The 19,269-nt window shown below is 39.9% G+C and overlaps 1 protein-coding gene across 1 annotated transcript in view; it reads right to left on the bottom strand.

The window, feature by feature from the left end:
- The window catches only part of sipa1l1 (signal-induced proliferation-associated 1 like 1), an 85,190-nt gene that overhangs the window by 41,378 nt on the left and 24,543 nt on the right, over positions 1–19,269 (bottom strand). The window contains exon 3 of the mRNA XM_061051762.1: positions 14,020–14,088. The gene's annotated coding sequence lies outside the window, so the exon portion shown is untranslated. The remainder of the gene's footprint in view (positions 1–14,019; positions 14,089–19,269) is intronic.

The raw sequence follows: 19,269 nt of genomic DNA, 5'->3' as shown, positions 1-19,269 counted from the left end.
AGGAGGTTAATGAGCCAGCAAATGTTCTGCATGAAAGACTAATTTCACTTAATCAACTTCAAACTGCTCAAGTATAATGAATTCACTTTAATAGCAGCTGAAGCTTTGTCCGTTAGTTAATGCACCCTTATAATAGATCTCTGCCCGGCCAGAATGAAAAGAAGAATAAATATTATTAAAGTGGACAATTACTATCAGTGTATCGTTTCAAGACGGACTAGGAAAGATGTTAACATGCATACTGCAATTGTATGGTGTACTCATTCTCTTGTTTCTCTGTGAAGCTCTGTGCAATTAACATTTTTAATTAGGATCACAATCACCAGTATTCATACTTCTATTAGACGTATTCAGCTTTGCAAGTGTGCAAATGACCGCTGGAAACCGCCAGAAGAAAGAGAAATTAAATGCTTTTTAAATTTATGTTGAAAAAAACAGCAACTACTACTACTACTACTAAAAACACAATTTGATCATAGCAATGTTAAATAATTTTGTGGGGGGTTTTCTTACGATTTATTGTTATGCCTTCATTTAAGAGACAGGACTGTGGATAGAGACAGAAACCGGGTAGAGAAAGTGCCAAAAAGTTTCCTGGAAATAAATAAATACTTTTTCGCCAAAAAGGAGAGTCATGCCAAGAGAGTATTTGACGGATTCATCCGTTAATGATCACAATGTCATGAGAGTGTAACCAGGTGAAAGATAAATATGCACACAGAAGCACTGCTTAGGCCTGACATTTCTAAGAGCTACAGTCATTGATTGTTGTCAAGCAGCACAGGTGTGCCAGTTTGGGCACTTTGACAATGATTCTGCACGGCTATGATTCTTTGACTGTGATTCTGCTCCAGTACATAGTGACTCATGCAACCTGAAAATTACAGAGCAGACAGAGAGCAGACACACTCTGTTACTAACTGGCTGCAAAAGCCCAGTGCTGAACGAGGAAAGGGGGACACAGGAAGAGAAAAACCCTTGAATGAAGAGAGCACCAAAACTTTAGCAGAGGGTTCTGTTCATGGCATGCGTTTTTTTTCAAGTGTAGCTTAGACGGAACGACCGCAGCTCATCCAATATTTCTCTTTATTCACAGAAAGTCCTTTTCTAAAAATATTAACCCATACCAATTCAGAGTGTATCAGTGCTTTTATTAATCAGCCTGTATTGTAGTTGAAGAAGAGGGTTAGTTTGTACCGGGCCTGTGATAAGAACAGAGCTTCACCTCGCAATCACAGAGTTATTGTTTAATTTCAAAAGTACAGAGGCAGGAGACAAAGGAAAAGTATTGAGAGAGGAAACTAAATTCTACATGGAAGTGTACATTTTTTTGCTCTTTTTCTGTTATCCAATCGTTGACACTATACACCTGTTTCTCCAGACAGACAGCATTAGCACACAGACTGGTGAGTCAAGTCAAGTCACAACTTGTTTTTTTGGAAACCCTGACAACTCAACAACGTCTCAAACCCACAACATAGACACACACAAAATCACACCTGTTCCAAGTAAGAGATATAAAGAAAATAACTGAAGCAACTCCTGAAAAATACATCAAAAACAGATTCCCCTTTGAGGGTAGCTAGGGGTAAATTATGAGTTTATGGTTGGTCAGATTCAATTGGAAATATGGATTAGAAGAGAGGCACTATTCTCTCAAACATCTGATGCCAATAAGCTGCTGGGCATAGGTGTGATGGCTCACACCAGGTAGTGTGTGAACATGCATGTGTTCAAAAATGGATGTAAAGCCAGCGCAGGGTAGCAAAATAAAACGAGCCATGGGACAAAAAACACATGGAAAAGATCCAGATGATGACTCAAGCATTCAGTGTGTGCAACAACAAGTGTCTCTCTGTCTCACACACTAATACACACAAACAAAGGGCGCAGATGATGAGAAATGTTGCGTCACATTATTTTTTCCCAGGCTCAGTGGTATCAGTGTCAGCTGGGTTATTCTATCAGCTTAGACGGAAAAGCATTATTGTATATAAAAAATAACTTTATGAAGACAGTTAAGAAGTAGAAAAATAGTTGAAAATGTTCCCCCTTTTATTAGTAATGACTGCTCTGCACCAACATTACCATTACAAGCACTTTAAATTAAATGAATCTGTCCCAAGTCCCTCCCAAGTGCCGAAATGTATCAGTGGTGTCCTACTGTTATCAAATGCTTCGAAACCATTTGAAAGCCAAACAGCATTTCATCTCAGCTTGTCTCAGCGTAAATGATAAAACGACAGTCCAAGACACAGGAGGGAGATAAGGAGAGGGGGAAAATACTCAAACATTATTCTCTTTGAAAGCTGCCAGGCAGCAGGAAGTCCAATGTGTTAGAGCTTCAGCTCAGAGCCTTTCAGAGTTAAAACGGTAATTGTGTGGAAAGATAAACGTGCTTTGCTGTCTTTTCTCCCTCTGCACAGCTCGGAAGTGGGGTGGGGTCTGCTCTCCGGCTCACTGAAATGTAAAAAGAGGCTTTTTGGGTGCTCTGCAGTCTGCCGTTGTTGTCTTTTTCTCTCGAGTGTGAAATTGCGAAGGCGTTTTACAGCACCCACTCCCCTAAGCCCAGCTATCACAGAATGGCGAGGGAGGCGGTGGGAGATGAGCAGAGAGATTTGATCAGGCAATGGGAGAAAGTCTGTCGGTATGTGTGTGTGCGTGCGTGTGTGCGTGCATGTGGCCGTCACAATGGACACTGTAATCGGCTGTTACTAGTGAGATATATGAACTTTACAATTGGTTCCAGGTAAATTAAAATATGGCTGGGGAAAATAAAAATATGATCATTGTTTTTTTTAATCCAATACTGAAGAAAATACAATTGTATCATAATTTAGATGTTGATATATAATCATCCAGCGGGAGGAGTATCCTGATTTTGACTCAGACAGTCGATTTTTCCCTTTTAAGAATAAAGTGAATGCTCATTGGTTAACACTGCATGTCATTTGGACTGTGTCGTCCCCACAACCATCATCGTTCTCATTCATGCACAGCTTCAAAGTCCAATCACATTTTCACAATGAAAAAAAAAAAAAAAAAAAAAACATAACATAAAAGAGTTATCCTATGGAAAGTTTTCATGTTGTCATCACAAAATAGAGCAATTAACTGCAGGTAGCATTCTGGGAAATGATCATTGTGACACCAGTGAGTTGCACACAGCTGCAGTCCAGGTTCAGCCTTAAGGCTTTAATAATATGAACTTTATTGATCTGACCAACTCTGTTTCAAGTTTCCATTTAAGCAGCCGTTTATGACTGTCTTATAGCAAAACAGATGTTTTTGAAGCTCTGAGTCACAAATACAGAACATCTTTTCATGGTGTGACCCGTGGTTTCATGACTGGTTTGACTTTTATTAGATTAATTGTAACTTTTGATCCACTGAGTAATGCTTTTACTTTTTTTTATCAAAGCAATATAAATGATAAACATTCTTACCTGGCCTTGGTAAAAAATAAATAAAAAAAACAGGTGTCCTTAGACTGTGGATATCTCAATCTCTTGTACACATAAAGCACCTAAAAACACAAAGAAGAAAAGTTGAATGTTGTCGAGATCCCCTTCCATCTTTTCTCTCATATATATATCTTTAGATCTCTGTTTCCCAAAAGTAGATATGAAGATATGACATCTTAAAGAAATGTGGGAGTGCAGTCAAAACCTTTATGTACTGTGTTGTCATATTTAAGGATACTTTACTTTCAGTGGCTCTGATGTATTTAATGAAGGTTTTGTTTAATATTTTCCCCAAACTAAACTCTTTTCTCTTGCCAGCTTGTTAGCATTTCGTTTTCAATCCTTTTCGGTGTCATATGACAGTTTTCAATCCTTTTAGGTGTCTTACGACGGTGAATGTGTTAACACACTGTCAAAACAACCCTCTCCCCATCCCTCTGGATTCTGATGATGCCTCTTTCTAATGGGAATAGATAGATGTGGAAGGACATGTAGGGGGGAGGGGGGACAGAGCAGGATTTTGAGTAGAGAGAGAAGGGGGAGTGTGGATAAGTGCCACTTAGTTTTTCAGGTTCAGGGTGAGCAACAATGACACAAATAGCTGTGGCCTTCAGCTGCGACATCCCCTGAGTGCCAGAACACATGTGTGTGTGTGTGTGTGTGTGTGAGTTGGTTCTCAACAGTAAAACAGCCCAAAAGGCTGTTTATCATGTCAGAAGATTTATAACTTATTATATGCATATGAAAGTATATAGAAAAAGAAGAGAGGCTGATAAAAAAAAAAAATCACATGTATAACTGCTCGTGGTGGGAAATGCAGGGAAGCTCCTGATACGATACAAGACGATACTTGGGCCACAACAATGACAATATCATGATACAGTGATTCTGTGATAATTTATATGTTGCCAGTCTTTGAAAACGTCACACTATCTGATTAACTAAAAGCTACAGAAGGTAAAGTGCAGGATTAATTAATTTATTCACTGCAGTTTGGTGTCAGTTTCATCTCTTCTCATGCGTTTCGCATTTCTTAACTTCCTTTCATTATCCTTCTTCTTCTTTGGCTTCTGTTCATGTTATCATCATTCATGTCATAAGCTCCATCGTGATAAGAAATGAAATGTTGAAGCAGTGAGTCAAATTGGCTTGTGGATAGTTGGTAATTCATTGTATCACACGAGTCACGACGATGGTTTATTGCTGTATTGATAGTTTGTCCAATCTCTGATGACTGCCTCTTCTCATCGGCAACAAGGTCTAATCAAAGCCATAAACTATTTCCACAGCACATCTACAATTACTGCGTCACCTTCATAAATACAACACGCTCTATTTCCTTCCTCGTAAATACTTTTCCTCCTCTTCTGCATTTCCTGAACATTCTGACCAAATCAGGCAGAAAAAGTGTGGAACTTTAGGACAATAAAACAGACACCTGTCTAATAATCCAAAAGAATCATTCATAAATGATCACCTTTGAGAAGCTAGCAATGCTCAACTGTTACTGATGTGATAGGGTTGTTGTACTGGTTTATGTAATGCTAACAAGAGTTCCTGTAGTTTTGGAAATGCTAGTTCTCCTTGGACAAAACTAAAAAGACGTGTTGAAGCAAAAACCATGCAAAACCCGTGTGAACGGCTGCCCTGCTCATCCTTTTATTATCCCGTTGGCTCCGAGCCAGTCACACAGGACAGCTGTATCTGGGTCGCGTGAGCGCTGATGAATCAGGTTCATGCAGCCCTCGTGAGATGGCAATTAAATATTAATGGCAAGCAGAGAGGATCTTTGCTTGGCTGGTTTGTTTGTAGAGATGCGATTGACTTTACCTGCAGGCTGGTTATCTGTTATCTATACACCTACTATAGTGATGTAACTGTTATCTCACAAGCATTATTATTTTATGCTCATTATTAAATTACAACATTTAAAGACAAGCACTTTTTATTGCATGCTGCTGTCCACCAATCCATGAGACACACAGATGGCTGCAAAATGGGCTGATGTAGGAGTTCAATCAATTTATGTACCATAAAATTCAAGAGCATAAACACACACAGCCTCACTTCTGATAACGTCAAAATGTGAGCAAAATGTGATGTCTTACTGCACGCAACTGCTTTGACAAAACCTGGAGTGATTTAATACAATTTTCCGGACTACGCCATACTCTAATTAGCATGACTGAAGTGGTATTGAGGTCAAATTCACAAACTTCCTAAAGCCATATCTGTTCCTCCACTTGTCTAATTTTAACGAAACTGCAGGTATGACACATCTCATTGGGCCCAAGGGGTGCCTGCTCCTAAATGACTGCTGCTTAATTTTCTTAACAAGCCACATTTATGCAGATTTCAGAAGAGAAAAACAAATCTGTCTGACAATCGGTTCTGCATTGTTTCTACTTATGGAGCCCTTGAATGTGTTTAGTTGGTGGTGGTGCTCTCATTTCTTTCCTTCCAAGCTTTCATACACATCACTGCTCCAGTTTTACACACACCTCCCGTCTTCAATCAAATTGTTATTTTCGTTAAACATCTTTTAAATAATGCTACTGGGCTTATTTGAGAAAAAGTGATTTGAATTAAAACCTGACCGATTAATTGGTCAACCGATAATATCGGCCGATTTTAGCGTATCAAGTGACTATCAGTATCGGCTACTTGTTTAGCAGATATGCTCCGATATGACTAAATTTATTCACCAGTCAAATAGCATTTCATTTAAGTTTCATTATATTACACTAGCAGTTCTCCGTCACCTGCAGAGTGTGCTATATGTATTACAACAAGCATTATCACTCTCCAGAGTGTCAGTGTATGCACATACATGCGCAGTTACTTTCCAGTTTCTAATATCGGTATCGGCCCCAAAAATCTCATATCGGTCGGGCTCTAATTTGAATCACAGAATAGCAAGCCTGACACACATGTGGTCCTCACTCTGCATTGGACGACATTTGCTGCCATACCACATGTTGTTGTCACACCTTGTTCACTGTAGGGTGTCTCCATAAGACAATAAATAAGTAAACAGCAGAGAACACACACATGCACTTGGACTCACACACACTGAACAGGGGTCTGCCTATCTGAGAGTTTCCAATCCATTTACCATAGCCCTCCTGTGCCTAAAAATAAGCTGGTGAAACTAACCAAGCTGCAGGCACCGTGTTTGAAGGATACTGTTCAGGCTCCTCACACTCAATGGGATTTGGCCGTAGCCGTGTGGTGTGTGTGTGTGTGTGTGTGTGTGTGTGTGTGTGTGCCTGTGCCTGTGTGTGCAAGGTATTCGGTATCAGTGTGGGATTTGAGTAAAGAATACACCAGATATAGAAAAAGTACAAGTCTGGATTTTAATGACTTGTGTTACATGCTGTGTTCTTGTCAAAACTACAGAAGGAAATTTGTTGAGGAACAGAATTGCAGACACGGATTAACTTCATGTTCATCACTTTTACTCTGTAAATCTTATTAAACAAGCCTTTAGCTTTTACCAGGGTTTACTAAAGTAAGTGGGAAAAAAAGAGGTGAGGCATGAGTTATTAATATGGCAGCTGATTTATAAGCAGCATTGGTAAAATATAGGATAGGAAAGGATAGGATAGGATAGGATACATGTGATACATGCACAAGACCTTTTATTGTCTTGGACTCAAATTGCTCCACAGTAGCATTTATAAAAAAAGATACAATAAAAGGAAACAACAATACACATGTTAACAGAGAAGTAGACAAAAATGAAAAACATTTTGTGAACTACAAAGACAGAGCTTTGTGCATCAATGCTAAACTCCTAAACTAAACAGAAAACAGGATGCATTCAAGAAGTGATTGTTAATCCAGCCCTGCTTGTCAAGACTGTTGAGCTTTGTAAAGAAACAGTTTAGTATAAAAACACAATCAGGTTCAATCTGGTCTCATATGAACCCTACAATCCATTTTTCAGTCCTGATCCATTCAGTTACATTTAATTGGGGCAAAAAATGTGCTAAAAAATAGTAGAAACACTTTCTGGGCAAACGGCTCAGTCAGCTGCGCTCAGACAGCGGCAATGAAGCCACCTGGTCCTCTGCAGAAGCCACCTCCTCACCACCAGCGAGAGCCCTCTAATCTGTGCCAATCAGATGACGCTAAACAGCCATTTGTTGTTGAATCAGGCACCAGTACACGCCCCCCTCCTCGTTCCAACAGACCCTAGTGAGATGCTGGCAAGAGAGAAAAAAGCCGGCACCGCGGCGAGGGTGACAGAACTAGCAGAGTGGTGAATAATAGAGAAAAAGAACTAACTGTAATTAACATGGGGGCTGGGGGCTGATGTTCTGTTCAAAGAAAAAAGGGAAGTAGATGAAGAGAGGCTGCTGAGAGAGGATGGAGACGAGATGTAGAGGAGAAATGTAACTGATTAGGGAGCAGAGTTTGAGAAAAGTACATTTTGCAAGAAAAGGAAAGGGAGACTAAAAGGACAAGAAAAAGGCGGTAGAGTAAGTGAGAGAGCAAAGCAAACCACAGGCCTGTCATCAAAACAAACGAGTGAGTTAAATCCTGGTTATGGCAGCAGGACATCTGTTATATTTAAATTATAAGTATTGGTACAAGGACTAAACTATGTACAAATCACCAATTATGTATTAAAAACAAAAACAAAATCTAAACTGCTGCTTCAAAAGACAATCTGTCCGATGCTTCAGAATATGTTGGTACACAAAAGTTTAGAAGTGGAGGCAGGGACAGAAAAAAAAACATAATAACATGTTTCATCTCAACATGTTATCACTCTCTCTGCTCCATTACTGTAATGCAGAGTTTGTTTTGAAAAGGTAAAACAACCGTGTAAATGAGAATACATTTGTCTGAAATGCCGTGCGATTTATTTTTCCCTGCATTCACAGCCCTCAGAAAAGAGCTGCAGATTTTCCAAAATGGCGCAGCTCTGCGTGGGCAACACTGAGCAGATCAGCACTGCAGTAAAGAGAGGAGTGAGTGGGAACTGAGAACTGAAAGGCAGCTCACTCTGTGCAAGAAGACAAGGATAGACAGGCAGACGGATACATGGACAGAAGAGGAGAAAAGACAGGCAGAAAAAAATGGCAATTAAGGAAGAGAAATATTGAATGAATCCACAGTGAGATCTTCATACTCCCACCTGAGCTCTCAATCTTACATTACATCCACGCCTCTGACCATGACTACAGAGCATTCCTGGTACAAAGGTTGAGCTCTTGCTGAACAGTTTGCCAAAGTGTATAGATCTTAAAAACAAAACAAAAAACTGAGCTTCAGGAAAACAATGAGGCACGCCTCCACAGTGGGGTTAGGAGCTGCTTTTGCTCTATATCATCTAAAGATAGCTGACACCGTATATATTTCTTATTTCATTCCTTTTTCTTTTATGTCAAGTTGTATTTCATAGACCTGTATTGTGTATATAACTCACATATTCTATATATTTCTACCTTCTTTTTATCTCCTATTTTCTTTATGCCTATATTCTTTATAAGAGCCAATGGGACGCCTGAATTTCCCCCGGGGGAGTAAGAAAGTATTTCTGATTCTGCTGTCACAGGTGTCGTTGGAACCAGGTTGATTTCTTTCACCCTTCATTGAAATCGGGGATTTCAATGAAGGGGATCCGGCCGAAGATTTCTGCTTTTTAATAAGGCAGTTTTTTCTTACCACTGTAACTTTTGCTGCTTTGCTAAAGTGCTCATGATGGATAGGCCGGATCTTTGTAACATAGCAATAAGTAAGGTCTTTTACCTGCTCTTTTGTAATGTTAACAGACAAAGAGTAAGGTATTTTACCTGCTTTTTGTAAAGTGTCTCGAGATAACACTTGTTATGAGTTGATGCTATACAAATAAAAATTGATTGAATTGATTGATTGATGATTGAAATCATGAAAAGTAATAAATCAGCATGATATCAGCTCAAGTTGAACAACTATCCTTTTCCTTGTCAGAAAACTGCGTCTTTTCCACAAAACCGCCGTCCAATTAGTAAAATGAATACATGTAGAGTTTCCTCTCTCTCTCTCCCCCCACCCTCTCTACCTTAACTAACTTGTAAAAAGGAGCAAGTGAAGCCCTTAAGTTATCCAGAAATAGATCACCAGAGTTAAACAGAAAAACAACAATTTTGGATCAAAACTAGTTATAGGATATAATGGTATAGGTTAGGGTTAGTGTGTTTTGTGAAAGGTTTAAAATCTTTTTGTTTTTTTAAGAAAGTTATACTAAAATGAAATGAGATTTTAACACTATTCAGCATGGTCATAAGTAAACCCTGTTTTTTTTGCTGTTGCTCTCAAACACCGGGCTGTGCAAGCGTTTACATAAGCTGAGGAAGTTGTCCCACATTCCTACAGGAAACACATCTCAGCCACTTCCTGCTTCCCCTGGAGGAAGTGACCGGTCGGACAAGGAATGGTTGTCACACTTGAGACTGGAGTCTGGCAGAGAGAGTGATCTTCAGGAAAAAATGAAACCACTTAGAAACTGGTTCTGCAATAGCTTCTTAATAGCAGATTATCTGCTAAGTGTTGGAGCGTGTTAACAGTGCTCTGCAGTTATTACACCTCATGATCTCTTTTTTCATTAGGACCAGCTCTTGCTGCAGCTATGAGCACATTACACTAATAAAGGAGCCTCAGTTCTGAGTCTCAATGCTCCGATTCTTCGATCAAGGTTTTTGGATGTCTCTCTTGATGCCAACATTTCATTCATAATTTTTTGTACTTCCTGCTAGTTGTTGGTCATATTCAGAAGTCTCTGCAACCTCCTCAGTATGTTAAGAAGATCAGCTATGGTAGTAGAAGCTATTATAGATTTGGTCTTGACTTTAGTCTTTCAGTTTTAGTCACATTTTAGTAATTCTTGCCATTTTTTCAAGTTTTTCTTTGTGGCTTTGTCACTGACATGCATCAGGAAAAAACAATGAACATAGAGTCAGTGAGAATTAGTATCCACAGCGTACTTGTTGCAGATAAGTGACCTTACTTTGGTTGTCCTCCTGAACAGAGCTAATTATCTTGTCTTGTCTTTATTCGTTGTGGGGTAATGAACAGAGATTTCAGCACATTTTTGATTGTCAATTGGTTTGCCATTTTCATAGTCTAAATTTAGTCATGGAAAATAAGAGGGCTTCAACAAATACTTATCGTCAACACCTTTTTCAGGATTTATAAAAAAGCCCCAGGAATATTGTCAAGCACTTTTGACATCAGCTATCTAAAGAAACTTATTATATGCATATTGCATGATACAGTAAATTTAACGATGAAAAACATTTAAGAGTTATGTACACAACACATTACACTGTTTTGCTCTTACTAATTCAGCACATCTTCACAAGGAACCCTTCACAAGATCATCTCTGGGAAGCAAGCCTCCAAATAAGCATTCCTGTCATAACTCATGTTAGTCATGATGGAAAAAACAAAGCAACAATGAGCCTGAAAATAGTCCAAGTTTGACCTTGAATGCCTGAGGAAAGAAATGATGCACATTTCATCTGTCAAAGCTTTATCTTACTGTCTGCACAGGAACTATTATATAAAGGAAGCAAAGGTGATGGTGGTTTGAATAAGATCCAACTCCGTAGGATACATCCACTTACTGAAACTGACATTGGGCAGCAGTGACCCATGGTCACTGTCAAGAGCTACACACAGCTAATAGACCCTGTGGCACTAAGAAATAAATTGCAGCGTTTGTATTGGAGCCCCTGCTGACAGGTAAGCAGAGGTTTCTTGCCCAATTAAAGGAAGAAAAGGGACGGAGCGGGAAGGGGTGGGCCACTAGAAGAGACCTAATGAGGACGTGGTATGATTGCTGCGGGACTGCAGAGACACACGCTCATTCGTGCCCACAGTGAGCGTGTTCGATTGATAGAGAATGGCCAGAATGAAGAGGCAGAGAGAGCGCTAGAGATGGATAGAGAGTGATAATGGAAGTGAGAAGGATTGATTCCTCACTCAAAGTGAGAGCATGTGGGAGGAGATGAGAAGCTGAGACTGAGAGTGGGAATAAGAGAGCGATGGCTACAGAGAGTAAGTAAGTAGTCAGTCCATCAAGTCAACTGTATCCTTACTCTCTATTCTCTCCATCTCACTCATAAAATGACAGCTGGCAGAAGAGGCAGCAGGGGGTTGCTGTCAATGAAGACACAAGTGCTTTAAGTACAGTCTAACAACATCTAAATATGAACTGTAAAGCTGTTTTCACACATGCTGAGAGGAACAAGCTGGCAAACGAAAAACAATCGCAATGGTCGCGCCAGTTGAAGGAAATGAACGTAATCAAAACCTCCCATTTGCTCGTGGGGAATTTTTCTGGAATTTACCTGCTGCTTTAACACATCCGCTTAACCCATCTTTTAGCAAAAATTTGACTCGGGGGCTGGCAGGAAAGATTCTGTATAACCTTGGGATGAAAAATGTGGCTGGTTGTGTTCACACAACAAACGAAAGTTCTGGGGATTTTTGTATGTGGGAATTTGGCTTTGTATCACCACTGACATGTGTCAGACCCGTGCAACATTAACATGGACTAGAGTACATAAACCTGAAACATACAACAGGGAGTAAGTGTCCTCCTCATTGAGAGTCCATTTCCATTCACACAACGTTTAATGGGCATGTATGGACTTTGCAGTGAATTGTACAAACATCCTCAAATAAGAAGTGTTACATTATGGAATGATATGAACAACCTCTATCACCAGAGAACTAATACACTATTGACGCAACAGATACCAATGTGGGTATCCTGGGAGAAATCTTAAACACTGAAGTAAAATTCAAACCATGACAGCCCTGGACTTTTCGCAGCATTTCCTTTCAGTCCCATCACTCTCGATGAAACCTGAACCAAGAAGACTTTATAAAGAATCGCTCTTCAAGTCTAACTCTCTGCACTTAACTTCTATAAAAGCATCATTGCAGAGTAGAAGAAATCTCATTTTTTGGATTATTCCCGTTCTGTAGTTTTAAGGCCTCGCAATGAAAAGAAAAATAAATGTATTTAATGAGTCTGAAAATGATAGTGGCCAATGTTGACTGTGCATTTGGCGACTAAAGTTTGCCTTTGACGCAACAAACACGGCTTTAAATGGAATCCATTGGTAATTATTTTGAGTTAAGTAAAATGAATTATATCAAATAAAGCCTTGAGAAACTCTGCTTGTTCCGATACAATGGCGATATTCAAACAAATAAAGAGGATCTGTTCATTGCACCAGTTCAGTATTACTTAGATGTATACTTTTTCTCAAATTGAAATCTAAAATGAATCTCATTTTGGATTGCTTCTTCTTTATTATCAGGCGCACTGAACAAGCATACATTCATTAACATTTTAGGAGCCTGGTAGCTTTTAGTGCAAAGTCTCAAACACATTCTATTATCATCCCCGTCTCTTTTTCTCTGCTGTGTTTTTCTTTCACTCTCCACGCTATCCGTCATTCCTCGTCTTTCTCCCCCTCTCTCCTCCATATTTGTGAGAATATAGTAGTGTCTGTAACAGTGATGTGTGTCTGTGTGTGAGTGGGAGGAGAGGAGAGCAGCATTGCTGGCTGGAGGAGGAGGTGAGAGAGAAAGCAACAGAAGTGAGAGAGGGAAAGAAAGAGCGAGAGAGAGAGAGGGAGGGAGAGAGAGAGGGAAGCAAAGCGTTTACTGGAACAAAACATTCTGTTTCAATCTCATAGATAAGAGCCGCCTACTCACCAATTTTTATCTCAAAGCAGATTACTCCTCATTTTAAAAAAACAATATTATTATTCCCTCAGTTTTATGTATATTATGCATATCATATAAAAAATTGTTCCGAAGTTTAACCTGCCTTATATATAGTCCAGGACAAACAAAACATTATCCATTTTGTTTGCCACAATCTGAACTACAGTCAAGTTGCTAGACCAACCATCTGCACAGTGTCTGTACAGTACGCTCAAGTCAGTCATGTAACTGTTTGGTGTTTGGAAAAACAATATCCAGCCATGGAGCATGGGATTCATGCATTATCAGTAAATTAAGGGTTTGCGATTCAGAACAAGATCTCAGTGCTAGTATGTCACAATGAATCCTCCCATATCTGGGGGAACGAAGCAGAATTGAATAAAGGAAAAATAAGAGATATCTTGTGAAGTTCAACTTTTGAAATCACTAACACAGCATTGACTGGATATTCATGCACGTGTGTGATCCCATAGGGGATTCTCAAAAAGAAGAACTAAAAGTCAAGAAATAAATGTTTCAAGAAATGGATGGTCAGAGGATGTAAAAGGAAAGTGTCTTCAAAAACGTAATGGTAGCTAGAGCTCTGTCACCTACCAAAGGTGTCTACACTAACAGAGGCTAAAATAGGTGCTCTTCGTCTGTAAGAGCTCAGTAAATACAGGGTCATTCCCTTCAAGAGGAAAGACAGTCAGAATAAGTGCAACAGAAAATCAGTTACCTTGACAACAGGATCCTTCTGATTAATTTAACCCACACTGAAGCCAACAAACTAACAGACATCTGAACTTTAGGACAAAGTGGAACAAAGTTGGATACTCACTGATGATTGCAGAGTCTTATTGAGGCCAGTGATCCGCAGATGACACAGACGGAGGTTTCTCAGGCGACGCTGAAAATGAAACAATAGTCACAATAAACAAATAATGTACATAGAAGAGATGTGCTGAGCCTTGCCTTGGGATTGTATCAGGGCTGACGCAGGTCTATATAAAGGATGGCCAGTTTATCATCTAAAATGAAGCAGATCAAATTCTGATCCTTTCTTTACTGTCTGCTATCGTGGCCTTCCCAATGACGAATGTGCTGTCGATGCAAGTGACCCGAGTGTTACGTCTTTAAAAAAAGTTTTCAATCCATGTCTTATCAAATAATTAAGAGTGTAAACAGGTGTGACAAATTCCACAAGTAACAGTTAATATTTCAGTGTGTCAGACCAGGCGCTACAATACAAGCCCTGCTTCTTTTTAATAATGCAATTTCACAGCTGAACCTAGCATGGTGTCTGTGCATAATTTATTGTTGGCTCAGAACTTTAAAGTGGCTTACATTGTATCATTTGATTTCACTTATAACGGTTCATCGACTACAAAAGAAAACATCCCATCCAAAGACTTTCTCTTTATCAACTCTGAAAGTCACTTGGTATCATACTCATTTGAGTATCTTAAAACAGTGATGATCCAAGTTCAAGACTTTCAGAGAAAGGACCTAAACTGCTGCAGTCAAATGAATGAAATCCATTAGTGCAGTTAGAGAAGCAACCTACATTTAAAATGTTAACAGATACAGTGTCTCAGGTTCAAGATAATGCAGTGTCCACTGTAAGCACGACTCAGACGAGTCATCTGGAGTTGTTTTAAAAACACACAAACCACCACGTGTATATTCTGAGAGGTTGGCTGGATTTCCTGATGAACTGAGCCAGCGGCCGCCAACTCGACTGACTGCCACAGACACGTTATAAATTCCATCTGTGTGGCCTCTTGATTCACTGGACTTGACCAGTGATTTGTTCTCTAGACTACCACATCATTGTAGTAAATTTAAATGTAAACCTTATATATCTCTAGGAAAAAAGTCACATTTCTAAAATAAACGTTACTTCCCGATCTTAATAAACTACTAATCCTCCTCCTCACAATTGAAAAAAAATTCTCCTAACCCATTTGTAAAGTCTAAGCCTAAACGAGTGCGCTTCATTGCCCTCTCACTCTGGGCCAGGCTATTAGCACAGACTGCCGACATGGACCTTGGACCCCTGTCATCTGTTTCTGCATGCTAGCATTGGGTCAAATGAGGCTTGCAAATGGTGCACCCATGTCAGTCCGGGGGAAACCTTCTACTGTGCAAGCTGGAACAAATGTACACAGTTGCTCAGTGCACACTCCCATTTTCTACCACTATCAACAGATGCTTCACAGATGAAAGGGCAAACATAGCAAAAGCATGAGTCAAACTTTACACCAAACCTCTGTCTGCCATCCTATCGCTCTGTTTCTCACACCACCCATTCATCTTTTTCCTATACTACACAGAGAAACAGTTGTGAACCTGAGCTACTTTAGCCTTGATACAGCGCTCTCATCTAAAAATGGCTGAGAAGGAAAAACTACTCCCAATACAAAAGTTACATGAAAATATGGCTTTTTTCCTCTTGCTACTGTTTCTCTCTGAAGTCTAATTTCTTATCAAATCCATAGACTTTTGTAAGAGATGAAAGAAAAACGTGGAAATAAGCATGCTAATAGAGTACAGTAAATAATTGAACAACCTTTAGTTCCAGCCATTACTTCCCACAGGGACACTGTCGGTGACTGCAGCTGCATGACCTAACCTTGGTTTAGCAATGCCACTCTCTCATAGTCCATTTGTCATGCTCTGTTAATACAACTGGTTAATGATTGTGAGCCCTCTTTCTACACATGTAGAGAGTGCTGTTTTAGTCTGTAGGTTCTCATGAAAGCAGTTTTTACACCTTTGATCCAGGGTGTGTAACAAAACCCAATATACCATCAGTCATTCTGGTGACCTCTGAGTATGCTAGATGACCTATAAATTCAACAATTCAAAGTTATTTAAAAAGATTCACCAGTCATTAATTATAAACAGTGATTTATTCTGAGGAATGCAATTGAAACGGGGGCGTCTGGGGTTGTACAGGGCGCTGCAGCTATGACCAATACTGTGACTGTGACTGGACACGGGTCAGGAAGTGAATTAGGATGATTCAGACGGACAAAGCTTGTGTAAAATCTGCAGAATGCAATGGAGGGGGAAAGTTTGATCCAGAAATCACAAGAGTTTCCCAGGGAGCTGACAGATGACAGAAATATATGAGAAGGAGATGCAGGTTTTGGAAAGCAGAGATGACAAAAAATGAGCAAAGCAACACAGGTCAGAGCTGTTAAAGCCATACTGGTGTCTGGCAGGATAGTTTATGTGTAAACTCAGAGCCAGAAGACTCTCCAGATGCTTTTACACCAGTCGCTGGAGTTTAGCTGAGGGCATCTTTCTAGACTTTGAAATGAAAACATGGACAAAAATAACACAATAACAATAATCCCCTCAGATTTAGAGACTTCGTCCACCTGGTTAAGTAAAGAACAAATGTCAGATTCAATCTGGAAATATTCCATTAAAGTAAAGTTGGCAAGACTAACTGTTGATTTCCCAGCTACAGAATGATGAACTCTATATTGTAGAAGCAAAGCATGTTCCTTCCATTAGCCTTGGCTATAAAACAAAACTCAATATGACAAAAAAAGACTGTGATTAAGAGGAATGTGTACTCTGGCAAGATTTTTTAGGAGACAGCTTGACAATACAAATCATGCTGTGGTATCCTGGATTCAGACGGAGCATTAGCTCAAGTTGCAGGTCGTTAAACAGATAACGTCCAGATGTCTGGCAGGACAAACAAGAAAGAAGAAGAGAATTTAAGAAGAGAGCTTTCTTTCTAGTCTGCTACTGTGGTCAATTTGTTCCTCATAGGACCTGATCCCCACCAGGAACCGTAGCAGAAACACCAAAGCATCTAAAGGACAGAGTTGTAGTTGTTTCTTGAAGTCCAGAAACCCAGAAAAAGACCAAAAACTGACAAAGCAGGAAGCCTGTTAGAAGTCTGTTAATACTTTTGAATATCTTTACTCATGACACTTACCATTTAGCCTTCAGAGCACGTTAACTAAAAGAAAATGTTATAGTTGAGAAGTAGCCTTTTTTAAAAGACTAAGTCATTTCAGACACAAAGTTGGGAGTTGTAGTTTTTTTTCAGTAAAGGAACTGCAAACAGGAGTATGAAGACTTTTTCTAGTGATGTGACTGTCCTTAATGACATCAGCCTGGCATCTAGCACCACTGTTAGGAATCTAGGAGTTATTTTTGATCAAGATATGTCTTTTAGCTCTCACATCAGTCAAGTTTCAAGAACAGCCTACTTTCACCTTCGTAATATATCCAAGATCAGGAATATCCTGTCGCAAAGTGATGCAGAAAAACTAGTTCATGCATTTGTTACCTCCAGACTGGATTATTGTAACTATCTTTTGTCAGGGTGCTCTGGCAAATCTCTAAAGACTCTTCAACGGGTCCAGAATGCTGCAGCTCGTGTACTGACCAGAACCAGGAAATGGGACCACATTACTCCTGTCCTGGCTTCTCTGCACTGGCTCCCTATACAGTCTAGAATAGAATTCAAGATCCTTCTTCTCACCTACAAAGCTCTAAATGGCCAGGCACCATCTTATCTTAAGGAGCTACTAGTGCCGTACTGTCCCTTGAGAGCGTTGCGGTCCCGGAGTGCAGGCCTGCTGGTGGTACCTACAGTCTCCAAGTGTACTATGGGGGGTAAAGCCTTCAGTTATCGGGCTCCTCTCCTCTGGAACCGCCTTCCAGCCGGGGTCCGGGAGGCAGACACAGTCTGTATTTTTAAGATTAGACTTAAAACTTTCCTTTTTGATAAATCTTATAGTTAGGGCTGGTGCTGGTGTAGACCAGCTCTTAGTTATGCTGCTATAGGCTTAGACTACCGGGGGAACTGGCACCCTGAGCTCCTCTCTCTCTCTCTCTCTCTCTCTCTCTCTCTCTCTCTGTGCATATACAGTACATCATATTACTGCATGTATCTATCTATAAATCTCAGTCACTAACCACCTACTTTCCTGGGAGCTCTTGAGCTCCCCTAGGCTCCTCAAGATCATCGGTTGACGGCTTGCCAGAACAACCCCCACCCCACCACTACCCCCTCCCCACCGGATCGTGGGTTGGCGGCCTGCCAGAACAACCCCCCACACCCCCTCCCCTCCCCACCGGATTGCTGATGGACGGTCTACCTCCCCCCACCCCCTTGCTCTCTATCCCTCTTCCTGCATCTTATCCCATCTCTCCCCCTATCCCTTTCCAAGCCCGGCGCAGTCTAGGCCTGTGAAGACTGTTTCGTCATGAGCCGGGGATCCGGCCGAAGATTTCTGCCTTTTAATAAGGCAGTTTTTTCTTACCACTGTAACTTTTGCTGCTTTGCTAAAGTGCTCATGATGGATAGGCCGGATCTTTGTAACATAGCAATAAGTAAGGTCCTTTACCTGCTTTTTGTAACATAACAATGAGTAAGGTCTTTTACCTGCTCTTTTGTAATGTTAACAGACAATGAGTAAGGTATTTTACCTGCTTCTTGTAAAGTGTCTCGAGATAACACTTGTTATGAGTTGACGCTATACAAATAAAAGTTGATTGATTGATTGATTGATGATTGTTAGGGACTGTTTTCAGTTGCTTGCTGACTTCTTTTTTTGCTGTACTAAGTGTTTATGGCACTTGGATAATATATTTTGGATAGACAGAAAATGTATTCAATTGCACAGTTAACTGTAATGAACAAACATGTTTTCCACTGCAATGGTGTGGTTTCGAAAACAATGTATTTTTCATGAGCTGTATCATATTTCCTGTATTTTCAAGAGAATAAGATTAACGTAAAAAGCTCTATAAGTTGACCAAAGTGTCTTTCTTCATTTCAGGACATTACTAAATCATTGATGCGCCATGCTGGCCTTTAGGGTTTTTCATAAGTTTACCATGTCAATCTTTTTGAACAAAAGCTGAATGGGGCTCTGAAAAAAAAAAAGACAGGTGACATGAGAGATTATTTCTTCACAACTGTCCTGGTCAAAACATGAAGATAGATGAACGCATGTTTCTTGTTTAATACAGAAAGGGAGGGAATTAATGATCCTGATTTTGTATTCTTTCACATAGAATTAGTTTGATTTGAATGAAGCTGGAAAAAAATGCT

This window comes from Labrus mixtus, chromosome 12 (genome assembly GCF_963584025.1).
Source record: "Labrus mixtus chromosome 12, fLabMix1.1, whole genome shotgun sequence".
In the NCBI taxonomy this organism is placed as follows: Eukaryota; Metazoa; Chordata; class Actinopteri; order Labriformes; family Labridae; genus Labrus; species Labrus mixtus.
Note: the sequence above shows the minus strand (reverse complement) of the source record. Positions and strands in the feature narration are given on the sequence as shown.